The sequence below is a fragment of the Panthera onca genome, chromosome A1 (assembly GCF_046562875.1).
Source record: "Panthera onca isolate mPanOnc1 chromosome A1, mPanOnc1 haplotype 2, whole genome shotgun sequence".
NCBI lineage: Eukaryota > Metazoa > Chordata > Mammalia > Carnivora > Felidae > Panthera > Panthera onca.
Genome location: NC_138339.1, coordinates 86,766,239 through 86,790,464, shown reverse-complemented (window position 1 = coordinate 86,790,464; position 24,226 = coordinate 86,766,239). Strand labels below are relative to the sequence as shown.

The 24,226-nt window shown below is 37.0% G+C and overlaps 1 long non-coding RNA gene across 1 annotated transcript in view; it reads right to left on the bottom strand.

The window, feature by feature from the left end:
- Positions 1–24,226, bottom strand: part of LOC132681185 (uncharacterized) — a 183,222-nt gene that overhangs the window by 82,030 nt on the left and 76,966 nt on the right. The window contains exon 2 of the long non-coding RNA XR_013554026.1: positions 15,610–15,729. This is a non-coding gene — a long non-coding RNA (uncharacterized LOC132681185). The remainder of the gene's footprint in view (positions 1–15,609; positions 15,730–24,226) is intronic.

Here is a 24,226-nt window from a genome sequence, read left to right as displayed (position 1 = left end):
AGAAAAAAATATAATAAAATATTCAAATCATTGCACAAATTGCCAAAGACAGCAATAGTGCCAAGTTCAAGTCACTGGGTAGGAGGCAATGCTGACAATGAAATACTCAAAATATCCTTTTATCAACTCAGGTGTGGATGTTGCAATTTGTTGTGAAAGAGATGCTGCACTTATATAGTAACCATTACTACATGGGGCTATTTAAATTTAAATTTAAAATAATTAACATCAAATAAAATTTTAAGTTCAATTTCTCACTAGCCATATTTCAAGAGATCAATAGCCCCATGTGGCTAATGGCTACCACATTGCACAGTGTAGAGAAAATTTCAAAAATCACAGAAAATTCAGCTGAATGGAGCTGGTTCAGAGACTTTTCCTTGTATCATGTTTGAAAATGCAAATATTTTCTGAAGCCTGTCAATGCTTCTCTCATTATATTTCATCCTTTTCTATCCTCACAGCTTTACTTTCTGAGTTCAGGATCCCTATGAGTTAGCTCTGGCAAAAATCTGTAAATGGTTTCATGGTTTCTAGTCTCTTCTCCAGTTAATCCATCCCTATAAGCCAAAGTTGATTAATTTTTCTCAAGTGATGTTTTTTTTCCCACCCAAAACTTTCAGGGTCTTCACCTTAGGATAAATAGCACATATATGTGTACCAAGCAAAAGGGTAAGATACATAAGAATCTTTAATCAACTGGCTTACTTCTGTCTCCTACAAAGGGATCCCAAAACCTAAGCCAGTCTTCTGTTCCATCACAAATGTCAGCTCATTGTTCCCTCATTATACTTTGCCCATTTCCACTTTTGCTCAAGTTATCTTTTTCTATTTGGAAATAATCGTAGATTCTATCCTGCGTGCTTGAATGTAATGCCATCATCCTATCAAATCCAGTTGGTCTGATTTTATCCATACAGCTGAACTTGACCACTTCACATCATAGCTATCTCTAATAACCCATGTTGGTGATCTTTCCTCTGTAATTCTGTCTCCACTGACTGTCATATTTGAGGATGTTCATCATAGCTGCTGTTCCTCGCATTCAAGGAATTTACAATCTGTTTTCTAGAGAGAATTACATATCTATAAACAGTAACCAAGACCTGTGGGAGTCTTTTTGGGTACCCCACAATGTCTACACCCATGTTTCATGAAGTTTAGTTTTTAAAATAATTGATTCAAATTTTATCTTGAAAAGGGAATGAAAAGGTAGAGAAAAATAATATTTCCTGGGCATAAATCTGGATCCACACAAATTATTAGTTTCATTTTATAGATGAGGTTCAGAGAAGTTATGTAAATTATTTGAGGTTATAGCTAAGATGAGAGATCAGAGATTTTAAAACAAATTCTAAAGCTCATGACCTTTTAACTAAAAGGAACCTCTCCTTCAAGAAAGGGCTTAGGCTTTTTCCTCCAGAGCTAGTACTTTGAAAAGTGCTCATGGCACACAATCAAAAGTTATCTCTATGATTTCTGTCTTCCTTTGTACTTTTAAATGTGATCAGAGCAGGAAATTCATGCCTGTCATTGAATTAAAAGTCAAGCAGGCCCCATGATTTTCTAGTCTCTTCTTGGTAATAGAAACTCCTATGGTCAATTTAACCCTTCTCTCAGACATTACAGTATTTAATCCAATCTATTAATGAACGCTGCAAACTTCATTCACAGCTAAGACTCTTTCACTACTCTCCAGCTAAGGCTGGCAGCAGATGGGCCACCCGCCTTCAGGAATTAGATGTGGTCCATTTCTTCCCTCTTTCCCTCACTTTTCTTATCTTTCTCCCATAATCAATAGCTGCTTGGTCTTGTTCTTAAAGGTTCAAATACGTGGTGAGAGGTGGGAGAGGAAAAAGACATAGAAAGGTTCTTAGCAACTTTACTGCCATGGAGAGGTACCATGTTCTTCAGACCTCACAGAATCATTCTCTCATAGGTGTTTTTAGAGATTGTTTGGAGACTGTCATGCTGAGCACCTGCAAATGTGATTCCCTTGAACAAGGCAGTGCCTCACCTATGACTGGTTGCTTCTAAACCTCTTGTGGCTTCTGACCTGAGTGGCATACCCCTTAGCCACTGACTCTGGGACCTCCTCACCCTAATGCATCATCTTCTTTTGCAGAGTCCCATGGTTAATTGACTTCAGGCTAATGTTTTTACTGAATTTTCCTCATGGCTACAATTCATACACCTTTGGCCCCTTAACAGGCATATACAGAAACTTTCCTGACATGTTCCTTTTTCCTTAAAGGCTGCTTCAGCTTACTCAGGCATGAATCAGACTTCAGTCCTCTCTGTTCCTAACTTTAAAAAACACACAAGTAGTTCCCTGAGCTGAACTTCACTCACAAGACTCCAAACAGTCCTGTGTAGAGGCTGGGGGAACCTCCACAGAACTCAGAGTTCTCTCCAAAAGCTCCCCTCACAAAATCCTGCTCTCTCCCCTCTTTCTTGGTCCTCAACATAACCTTCATAGTCATCTCTCTGATTCTCAGGTAAGGGGTCTCCCTCATAATTCATTCTTGAATGTAGCCTCCAACATCTTCACGACTCAGCCAAAACTGAGAGAAGGGCCTCATTTTAACAGGGCCTCCTGTTACACCTGTTAAGGTGCAATTACCTCAGACAGAATAGTATCTCTGTTTTGGGTTATAGAGTGTATTGATCACAAAGTGGCAACTTATTTCTCTGTAATATCCATTTTCTATGTATCAACTCACCCTGCATCCTTTCAGTTCCCAACTATTGTTTCATGGCAACATAATTTTTTCATTGTTTTCATTACTCTACATATCATACTTAAATCTTCCAAGTACTTAATTATATTTTGTTTTCATTTTCATCTCAACTATCACGTGTGGCTTTATTCCTGTTTTCATCTTTCTCCTTTTACTTAATGTTCAGTGATATTCCTCATCTTCACACATTTTGAGTCAGAAAAAGCAAAAAGTAGATATTGTTTTCTCTGCCTCTGATTTCAGAGAAATTGCTAGTCTTATTGCAAGCAGTGATCTTCCCTCATCCAGTTGTCTTTCACAAATAGAGCAAAGCAGAATCTGCTTCTAAGTTAAACAAAAAGCAGAAATCAGAATGTCAAATTATAATTGGCATATCCCAGACATAATCAATATTGCCTTTTGCAAGTTCCTCCCACAGTAAAAGCAAACCCTGGTTAGCGCTGGCCAAATCTTGAGTAATTTGGCTTCAAATTATTACCATACTTAATATCTCTGAATCAACAGTGATGACTAAGATAAAGTGAACTATAAGAAATGATCAGTCTTCAGTGCAAAAACTTTTTCACTTTGTGCCAACTATTGCTGGTGCACCTGTTTTATGTTCAGAGTGGGAAGAAAATCAAGAAAGACATGGCCAATTTTGAAAGAGACACAATGTTTTCAGTGTCTCAAAATAGCTCAAATACATGCATTGCTTCTACTACTTATTCAAACTACAAGGCTGATTAAGCATATGTGTAAGGCAGCATGCAAATAAAAAAAATTACCTATTCACATCCCACCTTACTCTCCCAGGTTCCAGTTTCTTACCTAAGAATTAATACTGCACCAAGTAGAGACAGAGAGAAACCAGTAAGCCAGAGAGTTTTCAATGGGGTATACACAAAGAAGCAATTGAGAGGAATTCCAGAATTTCTGATACTGCATTTGCTAAGGACTCTAGAAATGATCTACACCAGGGCCCGCTTTTCACAGGGAGAACTTAAATTGTTGTTAAAGTAGATTGCACTGGTTCAGCTAACATGATAGCTCAATAAAGCCTCTGTGATCTAAATCCTAGAAAATTGAGAAGTGGACTTTATATTAACTAAAGTCAGATTTTTTTTCCCCAAGTTGTAATCCTAGAACCATGACAGGACTCACAGATTGGTGATAAGAATGTATTTTAAGGGACTTTTAAGTGAATAAACCAATATAATTTGCCTGGAGATCACACAGAGGGAAAGTGGAACTACAAAGAATCATGTTCTAGATTCATTCCTCCATCAATTTTGTGGGTGCCTCAATTCCTTCCCAGGATCGGGACAAAACATGGGCTTAGATACATAGCAGGTCTGAGACTCACATTTGTGCCGATCAGGTGTCGCCTGTGAATGAGGAGAGAGTATAGCCAACCATCAAGCATAATGGATGAATACGCTGTACTGAGACCTAAGCGTGACTCAAAAACATAGACAAATCTCTTGCGGAAAAAAGATATCCAGGGTTTTCATACAAATAACTACAAATTCAAACCAAGTTCAAGATTCAGAGTGTATACCCAAGAAATATGGGATAGGAAGTGATTAGAAATCCAGATGGATAAGGATGCATGTCCAAAGAAGAGTCTAAGCACCCACTAGCAGAATAGTGGAGAACGTAATGATACGATGCTTCGTTGAAGGGTGAATATACATTAATTGTACAAATATTTTTCTATTTATCAAAAATGTCATTTTCTTTCATCTTCAAGGGAAATTTTGTTAATTAAGTGGATACAATGACATTTTAAATAATCCACCAACCCTTTCTAAAACTATTAGGCCACATTTTTTTGGCAATTGATTTTCAATCAACTTAATACAATATAATGCAAAAATATGTTTCCTTTAACTCTCTGGGACAAGATAACCAAGATACGATGATGAACAAAATATAAGATTCACCTTCACAGAATTCATAGTGTGACAGTGAAAATACCCAAGCAATTAAAAATGTGATGAGTGTTAGGAAATGAATGTTATGGGAGTACTACAAGGGGAATTCAGTCTAGTATACAGAATCAGAAAATGTCTCCCAGATAAAGTGATATCTAACTGAGATTTGGAGACTGAGTATAAGTTTTCCAGATGAAAATTTAAAAACGGATGGGGGTATTTTGGACTATCTTCATAACTAGAGAGGCTCAACTGGCATTCATAGGAATTAACTGCCCAACCAATCAACTAAATTGTGAGAAATAACATAGCGTTGTTGCTCTAAACCATTCAGTTTGCGGGTGTTTTACTGTTTTGCTTTCACATGGCCTAGGCAGGTGCCAACAAAGCAAAAATGATCTTCTGATCATCTTGAGACACTACTGATTTCTTATGCTTTTGCAGACTAAAAACTATGGGTGCCCAAGATTGAATCAGGCATTTCAGTATTTTATTGCCATAGTGATGGAGGGTGCTAATAGCATTTAGTGGATGGGGCCCAGGAATGCCAGACATCTTGCACCACAAGAAATTAGTCAGCATCTCTTTTGACTTGAGAATATCATGCCAAATATTTAATTAGGTGAAAAACCCGAGTTTCCCACTTAAATTCCTTTTACATATAAACACAAAGTATGCTTTGTACAGTCTTTAGGTCCATAATATTCAAGGAATGTAGCTACAATGGAAAGAGAGAGAAGACTCTATTTTATTTTGTTTGAAAGCATACTTACAGTTGTTCATCATTCTAGAAAATCACATCACTGAGAGCAATACTACTCATGGTATCCGGACTGCTAGTATAACACAACTGTGTCAGTTTGTATTTATATAATTAAATCCACAGCAATTCCTCAAATAGGAGCATACACCTGCCTGCTTCATTAAGTCTTTCAGGGTCACTTTGCCAAAACATTTACATATGGAAATATATACTAATTTAATATTAATATTTTCATTTATTTTCCTCTATATAGAAATCTGGAATTTCAGAATTCTATATAGGAATCTGGAATTCCTCTGATAGTGTAGTGTTATTGATCTTATATTATCCATGGATTTCATTTCAGGAAAGCATAGGTGATATTGCCAAATAAATATTGTAAAAAGAGAACTTTGGTTCAAAGAGGACTAAGCTCTAAAGGAAAAATGTGTCCACCATGGCCCATCAAATTCTTGGAGGCATTTTTAAATGTTGGCATTTTAAAAGAAGGTATTATCTTTGCATCCAACTGATCATTACCCCATTTTTAGACAATTCCTTTGGATTGAGATATGACTCAAATATACAATGTTTATAGCCATTCTTAATGCATACAGTTATTCACTGCCACCCATGTGTCTCACAGCTTGGGTGAATTTCTCAGCAGTTTGTCCCTTTTCCCACCCAACTGAAAGATAGGATCTCTTTGGTCATTAGTGCAGCCCAATCTTCTCATTCAGAGTATCAACCAATTCTTCTATTGAATATCAAAACAGCCTTCTTTGAACAACTCAGCCATGAATCCGCATCAGGACTATACTTTGTCCACACAAGTTCCCTGAATTAACCTTTCTTGCTTTTCCTCAAATTATTTCATTGTCCATCTTTACTCACTACTTCATCTATAGATTATCTCCACAAAATTTCAAGACACATATTCCTTGTATATTGAATTTCCCAGCACTCTTACACTTTGTATACTACCATCTACACTGCCATGTGAGTCTTCAAATCTTCCCTCCTGGCCACTAGATCTTAATTCAATAAATCTCTAAATCAGGTACCCATTTCCTGATTTTTTGCCTTTTCCTACACAAATCCCTGTAAACATGAGTCCATATAGAATTCTGTTGAATGTTTTTGTCATGCAAGAAAAAAGGTGGGATGTTTTGTATAACCATTAGGTTTTATGTAATTTATGCAAATCACTTAACATCTTTGGCCTTAATATCCTGACAGGTAAATTGAGGTTAATAGAAAAACTTAGGGGCGCCTGGGTGGCGCAGTCGGTTAAGCGTCCGACTTCAGCCAGGTCACGATCTCGCGGTCCGTGAGTTCGAGCCCCGCGTCAGGCTCTGGGCTGATGGCTCGGAGCCTGGAGCCTGTTTCCGATTCTGTGTCTCCCTCTCTCTCTGCCCCTCCCCCGTTCATGCTCTGTCTCTCTCTGTCCCAAAAATAAATAAAAAACGTTGAAAAAAAAAAAAAAAAAAAAGAAAAACTTAATTTCACAGAGTTGTGAGGATTAAATGAACTAATACAGGCTAAGCAATGAAAATCATGTTTACACATAGTAAGCACTATATAATATATTGCTATTATGCATAATTGTGTAAGTTATATTTTACAGTCTAGTTTGGTTTTTAAAGGTTTTTAACTATACTTAGTAAAACAAACTAATTCTCACTTAATTAAAAAATGTGCTGATTATATAAACATAAGCACACACTATAAAATTCTAGCATCCCCCAAAATCTGACTTGTTTCCAAATGGAATTAACTTCAACACCAGTAGCATGGGTGAGGCAGTCAGCAACAGTCACTAAGTAGGCACTGTGCTGGCCCTCGGCATTCACTAGTGTTTTGGTCCAACTGAAGCTCGGTAAGACCTCCAATTTGGCAGCATCATAAGTTCACACCAGGTTATAAGATGTGAAAAGTCATCCACTGGGTTTTCTGGAAGCGTCAGTCTCTTGGGAAAAATGGCTCACCATGTAAGCAGTTGTTCTATGCATGCCAAAAAACAAAAAAGCCTGGGTGGCTCAGTCGGTTAAGTGTCTGACTTCAGCTTGGGTCATGATCTCACAGTTTGTGGGTTCAAGCCCTGCATCGTGCTCTGTACTGACAGCTCAGAGCCTGGAGCCTGCTTCAGATTCTATGTCTCCTTCTCTCTCTGTGCCCACCCCCCTACTTGTGTTATGTCTCTCTCTGTCTTTCAAAAATAAATAAATGTAAAAAAAAATTTTTTTTTAAACAAAAAGGCCCAGAGAAGGTAAGAAATCAGCTTAAGGTCTTACCAGTATGAAAATTAATCAGGATAATGTTCAATTCTTCCCCTTAGCTTTCAAATCTGTGCTTTAATTAGACGGGTGAGGGGGAACCAGACAATAAACTGAAACCAGTCTTGAACCTCATTTCATTAAGCCCCTGGCAACCTTCCTTATTAATTGCCTACCCAACATCCCTTCCTTGACTGATAAGTTCATCCAGTTGTGCAAAGGTCCAAAATAGAATTCTAATTGTATGGTTGAGGCCCCTACATCATGTCTAACACTTCATCCTGAGATTCTCATAAAGAGTCGGGTATGTCCCAAGCAGTTAGTTTAAGCAGTTAAGATTGGTTGTGAGAAGGAAATACAAACACTGAAAAAGCAACAGGACTTAAATCACCAGAAGAGAGATGATTTAAAGATGTGCTAGTTCCCACATTCCCACCACAGGCACTGAGATGATCCTGGCCTTCAGATCAAGGTGGGTATCCAGGAGAGGCAGAGACGTGGGTTGGAAAACCAGTAGAGCAGCCAAGAAAGAGATATTCGGTACCAGGCAACAGTCATTGATTTCAATAGCCATTGGGTAGGAGAAAGATGCTTTTCCAAACCTTTGGAAAGAAGAGTTAGAGCTTAGGCGGTAGAACAAAGAAATATACGAATTCAAAATGCAATGAATGAAAGATTCTGTCCTCAGACTCTTTTCTTTTCTCTTTCCCTCAGTGTCTCTCATTCCTTAACTGGCCATGGTATAAAATTGTATTTTGAGGCACGTGGGTGGCTCGATTAGTTAAGCATCCAGCTCTTGATTTCAGCTCAGGTCATGATCTCACCAATTGTAAGATCAAGCCCTGTGTCAAGCTCTGCACTGACAGCGGAGAGCCTGCTTGGAATTCTCTCTCTCTGCCTCTCTCAGCCTCTCCACCACTCGTGCCCTCTCTCTCTCTCAAAATAAATAAACATCAAAAAAATAAAATTGTATTTTTGTATGATTTGTGAAATGTATATTTATGCCTCTCACTAGAAAATAGATTATACTGCTTGAGTTTGGAAGTTTAGGGCTTTTCCTTCTTCTTGTTTTATTTATTTATTTATTTTTTGACTAATGATCATTTGCCCTCCACAGGAAAAAAAAAAAAAAAAGTAGCTACACTGAGTAGCTACTTTGCTAAAGCAGTAAATTGTATCGCATAGTTACCAACTTTTTTAAAAGACATGCAATTTATCTGAAGAATTTCATTGATTGAAGATGTGAATTAACATACAGAAAATTCATCATTTGGATGGTTCACTCAGCTCTAGATAGTTACAAAGTTATAGAAACAAAATAATGATTTCGTTGACAAGCAAAAAAATATTATCTCCATTTCTTCCAATTGGTTATTTTTTTTTTAGGAAGAGATTTCAAAAGCATCTCTAGTGTGCTTTAATTATCCCTTATGCCTCATGCCATTTCTTTAGAGGGTATTTATTAAACATTTTAAATGACATCACTTCCTATTTATATAAGGTATTTGGTTTATAAGATCTTTTCATATCGTGGCATTTGACAGTCACCACAATTCTATAAAGGAGACAGAAAAGTCGTTTTTTATTTGAATTCTATACATAAGGAAATTCAGACTCAGAATATGTGACATTCCAAGCATTCATTTAGTTGTGATTGGCAGGGTTAACATGCAAGACAGGATCTTCCAACTCCAAGTTTAGTGTATTCACTCTACACCATAGGACTTCTTTAGTTAGAACCACCAACCAAGGAAGATCACAGTTTGAGCAAATGATTTACAACTATGTAAGAGGTGAGTCCATGAGTAGAAAGAAAGTAAAATACTTAGATCTTATCTCAAATAATATGCTTTTGTATCATTTAAATATATAGAAATCCAAAATAAGGAAACAACCATCCACTTTTCAAGAGGTATGTTAACAGAATATAGGCAGTGCTTCTACTCAGATAACACAGAAAATATTAACAGCAAAGGAGAGTCAGATAATCCCATCACTTCACACCCCAACATAACCAGACACATCCACAGTACCCCACTCCAACCATGAGATATCAATTTTTTAAGTGATACCCTATGTTAATAGTCTGAGTGTCTTCAACTCTTCCAACTATATTCAATCTCCCCTGCATTAATTTTTTTTTAAATTAGCCTTATATCACAATATGATGAATACAAAATACAGTCTTTGGGAGCCCGGGTTGCTCAGTTGGTTAAGCATCCAACTCTTGATTTCAGATCAGGTCATGATCTCACAATTCATTAGTTCAAGCCCTGTGTTGGGCTTTGCATTGACAGTGTGTAGTCTGCTTGGAATTCTCTGTCTCCCTCTCTCTCTGCCCCTCCCCTGCTCATTCTCTCTCTCTCTCTCTCTCTCTCTCTCTCTCTCTCTCTCTCTCTCAAAATAAATAAACATTTATAAAAAAGAAAGAAACAAAGAAAATCTAGTCTCAGGCCCACCCACCCCCCAAATATCCTCAAGGTTCTCTGCTTTGTTATTATTCTTCTGTTCACCTAATCATGAAATATAGCCCATTTTTCTATCAATTCTTCCCTGACTACCAAAAATGAAAGGCACTAGTGAATAAAAAGGCAGAGTGTGAAGCATAGATTTTTAACTACAGGTTAAGTAGAATGTGTCTGAAGATAGAAGGTAATATACATGGAAGCATCATGCAAACCAAAAAAATAAAAATGTATTGTAGACACCCCTACTCCTTAAGTGCTTGTGCCAAACATACCACACCAATATTTTTTCCACAGGCTATATTTTCACCCTCTTCTTTTTTGCTTTATAGATACTGGTTTCTTCCCCTATCCCCTGCCTATTACCATCTCCCTCTTGGGAAGCCCTTGAAAAAAACATATTTTTCAAGCAGAGCCAGTGAGTCCTCACCTTCTAGACCACATCCTGAGACCTATCTTTTCACACTCAAATGGCCCAATTATTTGCTTTGCAAAGAGACAAAAAAAAGTCTCTCCCAAAGAGGAAGTATGATTAAAACTTTTAGAATAATTTAATTTTTCTCTCATCACAGAAGTCTTGATTTTTACCTTAGAAACCCCAGGATTTCTAGTAGAAATGTGCTAATGTACTCTATAAAATAACCATCTTTGATATAAAGTACTGTTTTGGCTTTTCATCAAGTAAAATCAATACTCAGAATACATTCACAGGGAACAATTAAGACAAATAGATGGAAGTTAACAGGAAAATAGGATTTTGCTCAAAAAAGTTAAAACATTCCCTAGAGTTATTTGAAGTCTCATAAGCTAAAGGTGTTGGAAACTGGAAAGGGTCAGAAAGATACTAGATAATGACCTATGGGATAGGGCACGAAGAGAAACATTTGTTATGTCGAAAGTTGGGTTCCATGGTCTCTAAGGTCCCTCCCAACCCTCAGAGCCTAGACGCCAAATTTGACTGTCAATCAGAGCACAAGTCTCTGCATACTTGCAGTCCTGCCTATGGTTGGCAGTTTGTCTTTATTGCTTGGTTCAAATTCTTTTCCATGACCAAATATTTGTACTTAATATTCAAGCAATAATGTCAAAGCATATTACAAATTTTAATAAAAGAAACATTTAGAGAGCTGCTCACATGATTAATCTCCTTTAGTGGTATATATAACCAAGACTTAGTCATATTGGTTATTATGAATAATATCCATAGATTTAAAAAATTGTTCTAAAGATAATCTTATCTAATCAGGTATGTTAATAACATTAATCACATATTCAGCCAAAATGTCCTAAGTATCTGTTAAGTGATATACATCATGTTAGAAACTAGGGATAAAAGATACTACTCTGACTGATACCAATAGCAACAAACAATACTTATCATACACGTAGTGTGCACCAGGTACAGTTATGCATTTTACTTTCATTATCTTTTTAAATCAATAATCCATCAAAATAGATTTAGAAACCCAAACTTACCTGGTCACACATATGATTAGGTCTGTGTAACTCCAAAAGGCCACCTTCCTAGCCACTCTTCAATACACCAGAGCTACACCAATAAATGAACCAACAGAGACAGCACAATGAAATCACATGGTAGAGCCAAGCACAGAATGCAAGGGAAGCCTTTAATTCCACCTAGGAAGGGGGTGCCTGAGTCAGGTGCAGGGGCTGTTTCAGTGCTTATCAGAGATAGTTTTTGATCTGAGACTTGTGGAATGATTTGTAACATTGAAAATAAAGGGAGGAGCCAGGAAAAAGAAAGAATATGAAAAGTCACAGCCTTATGAAAGACCAGGTGTATGTCAAAATCTACATTTCACTGTAACTTAAATGGGAATGGCAGGGGATGAAAACAGACAAACAGGTAGCTGGGAGACATCAGTTGTTTATTAAAGACTTTGTCTGACTTGCCAATAAATTTTATTTGAAGATAATAAAAAGTCACTGGAGAATTTTAAGCAAAGGAATGAAGTGATCAAAAATGCATTTGAGAAAACTCATTCTAACTGCTTTACTTGGTCGATGGATATGGAGGAAAGAAGACAGATTCAAGAAATAGGCTTTAGGGACCAGATGAGGGTGAGAAGAGAAAGGAGAACAAAGGAACTATAAAATGTCCATGTTCTGAAATGTTAGTCATGTAGTCAATGTTAGTCATGTTAATGTCCATGTTAGTCAAACGGGTTGATGGTGTTGCATTCGCTGCAATAGTGAAGAAAGTGATAGCACAACTATGGGTAAAATAGATGTTCTATTCTGCTTTAGATTTTTGAGACCTAAAGTTGGAGATTTGGATTACTTTAAATTTAAATGTAAAAGATCGAACCAAGATTCCTTAGCTTTTGACTCAGAGGCCTATCAAACTCAGAAATCAAAAGAGTAGAAAAAAAAAAAACAGCTTTGGAAGTCTAAATTTGCTCTCCCTTTAGACTTGGAGAACATAGGGAAAGAGAGGGAGAAGGACAGATACTGAGTTTCTCTCTATTGGCTTATTTCCTATTAGCCAAGGAAGGAATCTGTTATAGGTGATATCAGTGATCTGCAGCTGTGAACATGGGACAGAACACTAGTGACACTGGACCTAGAATTCCAAGGTGAAAGCAGACCATGATGATGTAGGAGTGGCTTGCTTAAAGATTTTACTTATTCAAGTGAACGTAACTGGGATTTGAAAATGATAACTGGAAGCTTTGGATTCCAAATCTCCTACCTTGACAAATGACTTCTTCTTACTACTATGGATAATTTTCCTCTGATGTCTATTTAATCTCCAACTTATAAATGTTTGTGTTAATGCCCTGTCTACCAACATCTTGTATGGTTTGAAGAGGTGAATTTGTGGCACACGTATATCTGAGTAATGGAAACAGGGCTACAACTAGTACATAATTAGAAAAAGATCACTCTTTAAGATGTACAAATTATACAAGAGCAACACTCTGAACAGTGAATTATTAAATGTTCTCCTAGTTGGGATAGACCAACTAGAAAAAAGTGCCTGCTTCCTAGGGAAAGACCCAGTCCCATGACAGGATACATTTTCCAGTCCCCAGCCAGATCCTCAGGAAAACATAACCATACATGGGGGCCCTCAGTGCAAACAACACCCTATTTTATAATCCTTACAGACAACAAAGCACAATCAATATTCCATAGCCCCAGGGCCATTCCAATGCACAATTCCAGGGGACACCAAACACATGGAAACATTGTGAGGGTTCCCCTGGAGTTGTGCTATATGACTGTGCTGCACAGTGTTTCTCTTCTAAGGATGGAATTACCATACAATTGTGTGGATGGTTAGTGGGGTAGGAAATCTCTGACAAGTGAGATATTCTTGCAAACCCTTCCCTACTACACATTGTTCAACAGGCATCTGATCTATCAATTCTACCTATCAATTCAATATCCATTCAATATTCATAATCTAACCATCAACTCAAATTACATCTTGAATCAATGTCCCTTTCTCCATCTCTGCCTTCTTATCTGAGACACCATCCTCCCTTAGCTAGACCACTGTTCTCATTTTTCTACTATGTTCTCTCCTCCAGCACATTTTACACAAATAGCCACAGTGATTTTCTTTAAATAAAATTCTGATCATGTCAATCCTTCTTAAGATTTTTCAGTGGTTTTCTATTTCTCTTAAAATAAAATCCTAAATCCCATGTCAGCAAAGTCTTGGTATGGTCTTCTCCTGCACGTGCTGTTTTCTCTTCCTCCCAACCTTCCACCAGGTCACTTCTCCTCATTCTGCAGGTTCCAACATAATTGCTGCTTCTGTAGAGAAGCTTCCTAATCTAAATAGAGTCCCATCACGAGGCAATAATCTCTAGTCTTCTCTCGTGCTTTAGTGAATACTAATCACAATTTATGATGAGACAATTATTTGTATCATATATTCAATGCAACTCCCCAGGGGTAAGGGCTGCCAGGGCAAGAGCAGTGTCTATTCTGTTGAACGCCAGATCCACGCACTGTACCTAGCTCAGTGCCTGCTATATTTGATGGATAACAGGGTAGGTAATGGCTCATTAGCTATTAATCCATCAACCCATTGCTATAAAACATTAATAGTAAGGATATATGCTCAAACATCACTATGTATGGACAGCCTTATGCCCAAACAGGTCAATTCCCTGCTACCCAGGTGAAAAAAGAAAAATCCACGTAAAAATAATGGTAGAATTTGTGGCAGTGGCGTTGAAGGTAGCAGTGACGTTGGCAATGGTGATAAAGAGAAATTCTTGTTTTTCCTACTCACCGTTTTCTGCACAATTTTAGTAACCTGTTTTGATGTCAAACTTTATCACAGCCAAGTCCTAACTTCTAAGCATATAAACTACAGAGCATAAAATCCTCCTCTTTGAAAACCATAGGCAGTTTTGACAATATATTTGAATTCATTAACCTCTTAACTCTGGTACAAGTCCATATTCACAAGTATGACAATGATTAAGTTAATGAGTTAATCATTCCCTTCTAGTTACAGTCTTTCTTAATTAGTTGATTTAAATTGGGGAGTGGGAGGAGGAAGGGGAAGAATCTTCTGTGGAGTCTATTTTCATAGTGCCAGATAAAATTTCTGAAGGCTTTTTTTGAAAGATTTAGAAATGTAGACATCTTTCCCATACCGTTTATGATTTTTTAAGCTACCAAGTCCTACTAAGCCGATTATCATATTTTAGCAAAATAAATCACTTGGCAAGCACTTCCTACACGCCTGCCCTGCAGAGACCATACCCTAAAGTCAGGCCCTCCAGGAAACACAAAGAGGCCAAGGGATATGACACAGGCTTTGCAAGCTTGTGAATCTAAAGTTTGTTAGTCATCTAACCAAAAATTAAGGGCCATGGATCATATTTTCAGGATCAGTTGCCTCCCCTTGCAGGGCCTTAGTTCACACGACCACGGTGTTCCCAAGTTTTAAAAAAGAGTGTGAAAATTTACTCTAATGTCCTTGCATAATTTGGACCAGGCCCCACAAATGCCCTATCATTATATTATGCAGACATTGTTCAAGTAATATTCTTAGCATTTTAATTTCCCTTTCTCGTTTATGATTTTAAAAGCTCTCTCAAGTGACCTTAAATAAATGCTAGATGGTAGTCTCAAATTTCCTCACTTCAATAATTTTTCTCTTATCAGTGCACTTACAAGTTTTTAAATATCTTTGCCCTTCCCCTCCCCCTCCACATAGTACACATAACTGGAATGATGCATACTTATTTTATACCTTGAGGGTTCAAGAGTCTTTATACTTTTATATTCCAGTGTCTGGAGCAGAAAGCAGCAGAAATGGTTAGTTATTTAGTAAAAGAAAGCCAAGCTGAAGAACTTGGAAGGTGATACCAGAGATTCAGTGACGCTCTTGAGAGAAGTGATTTATATGTGACGTCCCTTTCTACTTCCATTCTCCCTAAAACATTGCTCACTCTGCTTCTAGGAGTCTATTTCACATACCTCATATAAGCAGAAGCATACAGTAGTTGTCTTTCTGTGACTGGCCTTTTTCAGTTAGCATAATGTCTTCCAATTTCGTCCATGGTGTCACATATACAGGATTTCCTTCTTTTTTTTAAGCTGAATAATAAAAGCAGAGAGTAGAATGGTGATTACAAGAGACCTCAGGGAGGGAGAAGTGGGGAGTTGTTCAACTGGCATGTAGTTTCGCTCACGAAGATGAATAAGTTCTAGAGATCTGCTATACAACATAATGCCTGTGGTTAATGATATTGTATAGTACAATTAAAAATGTGTCAAGTAGGCAGATCTCATGTTAAGTGTTCTCACCACAGTAATAATAATTTGTTTAATTTTTCACTTTCTCTCCCCTACCCTACTCCATCTCTCTCTCTCTAGATATATAGATAGATAGATAGATACACACACACATATATATAGTTGTCTTCTTCCTACAAATATCTTCAATTCTTAAAATAAAAATCTTACTAGGATGAATTGATATTTTTTTTCTTTCCACTACCTTTTAATTAAACTCAAAACATACTTTGATTTAAATATTTTTAGGTTTTTGTTCTGTTTTGTTTTGTTTGCTATGCATTAATCTCCAGGACCCAAAGTAACCAAAATTGGAACTTTGATACTATCATTTGGAAGCATAGAAAAGAGAATTTCTTTCTTTAGAAGGTTTGTTAGATATCATCTAACAAATTTATAAATTTTACAAATTTATCTTACTTTAGAAATGAGAACATTAAGGCCTACCTGGGAGTAAACTGCCATAATTCTCTTTAGTAAATTTAACCCATTATAATAAAGAAAGAAAGCTTTGAAAGGGCAGGAATTTATTGAAAACTGAATCCTTTTTCAAAAAGGCCAATGATACCAGAACTTCCACTTGGCTCTACAGAGAGGTCTCATTCTTTTTTGGTTTCTCCTTGGCTTAAATATCCCCCCTCATGGCAAGGGAAATGAGGTCACAGTGTAGCTCTGAGGTCCCTAATAGGACCAAGAAAAAAAAAAAAAAAAAAAAAGAGGAGATGAGGGAAAGAGAAGCAAGTCAAGCACTGACTTTGCAAAACCATTATGTCATTTAGTTACTGATTTGTATTTTTTCACATATTCTGAAAAACAAAGAATATAAGAATTATATGTAAGAAATCAAGAACATGGTTCTGAAAATTATTCCCTAATACACATCACTTTAATACAAAAGAACAACTTTATATTGATTATACCTTTATATTTATTTACATTACGTCATTTTCAATGTTGTGTCCATACCAGATTAAAACCTCTTGAAGGCAAGGACCTTGGCATAGGGCTTATACATACTGCTTAGGAATCATAATGGACCAAGCACACATGTGCTTCAACGCTAAAATGAAATGGAATCAATCATTACTTAAAATTTTAGTGTCATAAGAAGGAAATGAAATGTTTCCTATTGATTTAAGACATATTAAATTTACCTATATTTCATCAAATAATTAAAAAATATGTTTAAGAAATATTTTTGATAACTTTACACAAGTATTTCTTGTTTACCTGTAATTAGAAAAGCTAAAAATAGCAGAGTATGATAATCCCAATCTAACCTCGTGTGTGTGCCTGTGTATCAGGTAACAAGTATGTGTGTGTGTGGGGGGGGGGGGGGTGAATGTGTGTGTGTATAACGTGTGTACAAATATATGAGAGAATGGAAGGAAAGAAGCATCTCTGAACCCCTGAGCAGCCACCTGAAGAGGACTACAGCCAGCATGGCCTCCTGCCCTTACGATTATACACAATCAGTGTCTGCCTTAACACTCACAAGTCAAAAAGCTATTGATTTGCAGCCTGCCTTAGAATGTGCTATTGGCGGAGAGAGTGTCTGGCAATGAGAGAACTCAGAGTACAAGACACTGGAGAAGAGGGTCGCTTCACTCAGAAAGAGGTCACAGGGCTTTCCTCTTTGTGATGCATCCAAAGGAAAGCAACAGCTGCAAAACAGAGAACAGTATAATGCATACAATACGATCAGACAAAGAAAAATAAGTCCCCAACAAATAAGAATATGTATTCATGAACTTGACTTGATATAGCACAGGATAAAGAAATAATGGGGCACCTGGGTGGCTCAGTCGGTTGAGTGTCTGCCTCTTGATTTCGACTCAGGATCGTGGGATTGAGCCTCTGCATGGGCTCCACACTGAGCATGGAGACTGCTTGGGATTCTCCCTCTCAACCTCTGCCCCTTCCCCCACCCCACCCTCATACCCCCACTCCCATTCACGAGTGCTCGCTCTTTCTTTCTCTGTCTCTCAAAAAAAAAAAAAAAGAAAGAAAGAAAAAGAAAAAAGAAAAGAAATAATTTAGCCATTATAAGTCCAACAGATCAATACAAGCAGTCAATGTTTTGATTAAAATGGTCATTTTTCATACTGCTTTATGCAGTTTGACAATTTCACTTTCTAAATCAATTGGTTTAAGCAGATTGATCTATGTCACCACCTAAATTCTTTCCACAAGGATATAGTTTAAGAATGTTACAAGAATCTAAGAAAGCCCATATGCATAATCATTTCATAGATGGTTGACCAAAAATGAAATTTCCAACACTAGATAAAACAGTAACAATTATGTGGATGGAGGTGGAAATAATGTCTGTAGTTTAAAGCTCTGAAACATATGATACCCTAGATGTGTGTCCTGTTTTGGAAAGCTGCCCCCAGGCTGTCTTGTAGAAGGGTTAGGGGCAAGATAACAGAGGCTCACGCAGACATCTCTGGGCTAAGGAAGGGACTTTCAGGCCACAACATTCTCTTGAGTTCCAAGGAGTCATCCCCAGTGAGAGGGACCACGTTCGAAGACGATTGACAGTTTAGACTGAAAACAGCTTTCAAAGAGACTAATCTTATAAAGTATTGCAAATGAATAAGGGCAACAGGAGAAGGTGTTCACCTGCCAGTCTCCGCCGTGCAAGATGAGAGCCTGTCTGTACTCACACATGTGCTGACTTAAAAAAAAAAAATCACATAAAAAACAACATCTTTGCTTCGGAGACGTTTTTAACAAGTATTACAGAAAGAGCACCAGCTACCAAAAAGAGTTGCCAAGGCCAGAAGGAGCCATCAATCGAAACAGTTTACATTTCAAAGTTTTTCCAAGAAGAGTGAAAAACGTCTCCCTGCCTTGATGGAAAACAGAGGCGCTGTAGTAAGAATCTATGTGCTGCCTTCTCAGTCAAGTTTCTTTCTCTAGAGTGGCCTTTTAAACCTTAGGTTGGTACCCACAGGTAGAGAGAAATAGAAGTGTTAGTATCTCCTGGGGCTTGTGCCCTGAGCAGCTTAGTGGCCTGTGGAATCAGGATAAAAATCCTCTTCCTTTTATGAGTTTCACAAGAAAAACAGCCTTATTGCTCTTGGGCACTATTTGAGATTGATCGGTCACTTTTACTTCTATACTACGTACTTTCTGACATCACTGAACAAATAATTATACGTATCTGCCTTGGAATGTTTTTTTCCCCTGGAGATAATTCCGGAATCGAGTCTTACTTATCTCAGCCTCTTTTACAATGGAGGAAATGAAAGCTAACAATGCCACATTTTAACCAGGGTGTGCATTTGTTTGTCCCTTGTAAAGAAAATGTTTTTTTTTTTTTTTATTTGAAAGAAAAAGTCTGCATGCTTTTCTTTGGCCCCGGGGAAGGAAAAAAGAACATTTCTTAAATTCAGTAAGGATTTTCAAAAGATACATAATCTAATGGATACTTCTGGTTTTAGCTTTTAATTTTCTGCTTAATTTTTCCATGACATTACTAAACACCAAATCTAATTTCCTGAATCTATTAGAATAAATTCTACATACTTTCATTTTTCGTTCCAGAAGCAGGTCAAATGGAAACAATAGTCTAAGAAAAAATTTTAATTTCATAATTAAGACTTGGGAAAGGAAGATAACAGTGAGAAACTTTTGTCATTGATTTGTGTCCCATGAAAATGGTTATTTGTGCATCTCCCTCCTACACACAACATGCCAACAATCCCTCCACTAGATTCAAATGTGCCAACACATCTCTTTGACCAATAAGTAATGTGTATAACCATAACAAAGACTCAAATGCCCTGATTACCCAGAAGTTGTGCCATGACCATTTTCTTAGATTGCAGTAGAATAGATTAAAAAAAGGACCACCCTCTCTTTTTGCACACACACACATACGCTGTTCATTATGATCACAAAGGTTACCGTCACTTTCTTAGATTGACCTTTCGATATAAATTACACAATATCACTGAAAAATATTACCAATTTCCATACCAACATCCTTTGTAAATACCACTGGTTCTCCATGAACTCCTTCTGACCTCCTGGTCTGAGGCTGTCACCATATGATGTACATAATTCTCTCAACACTGATCCATTACTTCTGCTCAGTGTTGGGGGTCAGGCCAATAGTGTAAAGTCAAAGATAATTAGCAGCCCTATCAATAACCAGCTCCAGAATTGTCGCCTAAGTGACAGGCCAGAAAAGCCAAGAAAAGAGGTAGCAATAGAAAGTAGAAGAAAAGTGCCGGTACATTCTGTGGTTCGAGCAGCTGCTATGGACTATCAGCATCACCAGGAGACCTCATTGCATTAGCATAAATTCAAATGACAAATGCACAGTGCTATTCAGAGACTCATTAATTTGCAATGGGTGCAGTGCTCATGACATATTAGTGCAAAATTCAAATGTCTTTGTAGCAATGTGAATTTAGTTGTGAGACCAAAGTCGCTAAAATGAAAATGTGTGGTTTTTTTAGCAGTTTATTAAATTATGAACTGTGATGACTATATCCGTGCATCTTTTTAAGCAGATGAGGTCCAGCGTGCTCCAGCGGCAAATCGCATGGTTTGTGTTGATATTTTCCTGTCAGACAATTTCCAAGCAGCAGATAAGATACTAGACTGTCTGCTTTGCTCTGCTGCATGCGGACTGAGAGCTCCCCCTTCTGGACAAATGACATTGCCACTCTAAAAGAATATGCCACCATTTATTGTCTTCTTTTTGTATCTTTAACAACAGGTTTTGATGCAAAGAATTTCAGTGTCCACCGAAAGCCAAAAGAAAATAATTTGGTATCATTTATTGTAAAGGAGAGTATATGATAACTTTCTACAAAATGCAGAAGTCACCCTCAATTGAAATTGGTCTTACATAATTTTCTACACAGCGACTCCAAGATCTCATTTATAAGCATCTTTTTTAAAATAACTGCCTGGTTTACGTATAGCTAGAATATAAGCAAAAAAAAAATTAATTGTTATTGTCATATTATTTCCATAATACCATAAACAAGCTTACAATTACTAAGCATTCAATTGTATAAAGAAAATAGCATGGATATACATAGACAGAGCCTTTTAAACAAAGCTACTAAGTATATCTTGTACTCAACTTGGTTGAATGAGATTATGAACAGACACAGACAAGGAATGCCAGATCATACCTTTGCCACTTGTGTCTGGTGGGCTAATCTGTCTTTTTAACATAACAAATCTTCTGCCCAATTATTTCAAGTTACTCAAAACAAATTTATTGCTGTTGTGCCTTTTAAAAATATAGTGACTCATATCATTACAAAAATGGAATGAAGAAGGAGGTTAACTTTCTCTCCAGTATTGATGTAACCCAAATATACGAAATGAAATGTCACACCTGCACTTCTCAGTATCCAGAATTCATAGTTTCTTAGAGCAGACCTGAATCCCGGTTTATATTACACAAATACTCATGTTCATAGCTAATACTTTTAAAGAGATACATTTAGCATTTTTCAGAAGAAGCTATAGCTTTCCAAATCATGTATCATACCTCTGCAAAAATTGAAAAGCAGGCTACCATTTGAAAATTGCTGTTAGGAGAATAGAAAATCTACAAGTAAAAGATGTATCCTTTGGCCATTTGAACGAACTAATCTCCACTGGGCTATCCAAAGTGTGCTTTAACAGGTCCTTCTTAAAAAGTATGTTTATCACTTTCTAAACTTTGAATACATTATATCAGGTACAAAGGGGGCTATGTCACCCTATTATTGCTTCTAGACTTAATTATGTACTCTCTGCGCACTCGATTTACAGTGAATTTGGTGAAAGCCATTCCACTAAAAGCTGTGTACTTCTAAATTACATTTAATAATATCATTGATGCTTTGTGTCATCTTCAACAATTAAAAATAACATCACTGTAATCTATCCTACTTACTTGGAATTGAATTGGTCTTGAGTTATTTAGCAGGCTCATTTTATTTAACAGTAACTGCTACATGAAAGATACAGAGCTAATGAGGATTGAGAAGGATCGCTGTACATTAAACATGTGGAAGGAGCATGTAACTGAGCAATATCAGATTTATCTCTGTAGCTGGATGTCTTGGCATTGTTTATCCTTACCGCATTCCCTTTCACCAAGTACTTAGAATTCCACACTCGCAGAATGTCACAACCGGAAGGGCCATTGTTGACCATCTCTCATTTTACAGACACAAGGAGGAGAGACTCTGAAAAGCTCAGCAAATTTACCAAGATCTAACAGCTAGAAAGTGGTAGAACTGAGGAAAGAGCTCTGGTCTCCGGACATTCCTTCTCAAACTTTAGCACACCAAAGAATTACCTGGAGGACTTGTTAAAACAGATTGCTAGGCCTGCTACCAGAGTTTCTGATTCAGTATTGGGGGAAGAGATTCTCATTTCTGGCTACCTCCAAGTAATACTGTTATTGCTGGCCCAATGGCCACATGTTCAGATCTTAAGAACTACTGTTCTCTAAACCAGTTTTCTGTAAACTGCTGTATTCTTATTTCTAATAACATCTCTAATCATGATACACAAATCACACTCAGTATCACATTACTTTTCTGTCATCTCTCTGAAAGAAGACAAGGGTAATACCTACAGTGTTAAAAATTTGGAAGGGCACAGGAAAACAAAACAAAACAAAACAAAAAACCAAGGTACCCAAAGCCAGATTAAGGCATTTAGGGACACTAAACACTGAAAAGATTATTGCCACTGAGGTGAATCGCTATCCCAATTCAACCCATGTAAATCTCAAGGTAAAAAGCAATATTAAACCATACACACTGTAAAAGAGCCAATCAAAGCCTTAAAGTCTTAAGGTTCTCCCTCTCTCACTCTCTCTGTCTCCATCTCTCTCTTTCTGTCTCCCTCTCTCTCTCTCCCCCCTCCCCAAACCCTCACTTATACCCTAAGCATTTCATAGTGTACCTATCAGGTTATTCTAAAGACAGCTCTATTTCTATATTTCTAAGCTACTCTTTTTCATTCTGTCTTACCATGATCACTTGTCTATTTTGTGAGTATAAAATGAACTCTGAGCTGCAGTTTTCTTAAATCATTACAGAATCTACATAGAGGCCAAATATAGGCAAGATGGCCTTATCTCCGTTGCCTTCCCCCACTAGCTATCAATATTTAGGCAAACAGAAGTTTACCCTCTTTTCAGTCTCTAAAATAAAATAGCATTTACAGACCTAATGCATCAAAGTGCAACTTATCATTGCCCATATAATGTATTTGCAAATTTAGGTCACAAGAATCAGAAAGAGCTCCTGGGTAAGGAAACCTGAAATTGCCTGTGCTTGAAGAACCAGCTCAGAAGAACGGGAGCATCTTCAAGAATTTCACCCAGGCATTTGCCGGTTCCTGAGCCTAATGCACAGAATTCAACAAACCTGTTCAGCACTCTGGTCTCACAGTTAGTTGTAACATCATTGCCTTTTTTTCCTGGTTTGGAAAATAACTGTAATGAAGTTAATCACCAAAACCCAATATATACATCTATATATTGATTTTAAAATAGCGTCAGTTTGGAAAATGAAAGTGACTAATGATAGGAAAAGATTTTAATTATATATATAAGCCTTGATGTTTCTGTGTTCTCTCTGCTTTTTTTATTGGAGTACAATTACCTCTTTTTTCAGAAGATTTTCAAAATTATCTTTTATCAGTTTTTAGAAAATTTCTGAAATCATGGAATAGATTTTATTCCAATTCATATTATGAATACTGCATTTTTCTGAGCATTAAGGATCCTCCCCCAAAAAATAACATCCCTATTTCTGGAGTTCTCTAGTAAGTTACGACATTAAAATCCACTTTGATATATTACTTAGACTCCTACAGAAAATTAACTTTTCATTTCAAAATAATTTGCAACTATAGTTTCCACGCAAATTTTGCTGTGTTTTTGCCTTATATTTTCTACCATCGTCCCCATTATTCAGATAAGCCAACCAATCACAGAAAAATTAACATAGGTTTGTCACGATTACTGGTGCACCCATGCTGTTATTGGGCTTATTACATGCCTCAGCCACATGTTATGTTCACCATCATTTCACCTAGACCTTCCAGTAACATACTCCTAATCCCAAATTCTTTTCCATGCTAGATGCTTCCTTTCACATTTCTTCTTCAGGTTTAAATCAAATAGACCTCCTATCTTTCACAGTCCTTGAATGCTATGCAATTTCTGAATTGCAATAAAAGTTCTATTTTCCTCTGTCTAAATTAAAGTGAATTATTTAGTGTTTCAATGAGTGGCAAACACAGAATTTGTTTATTCAGG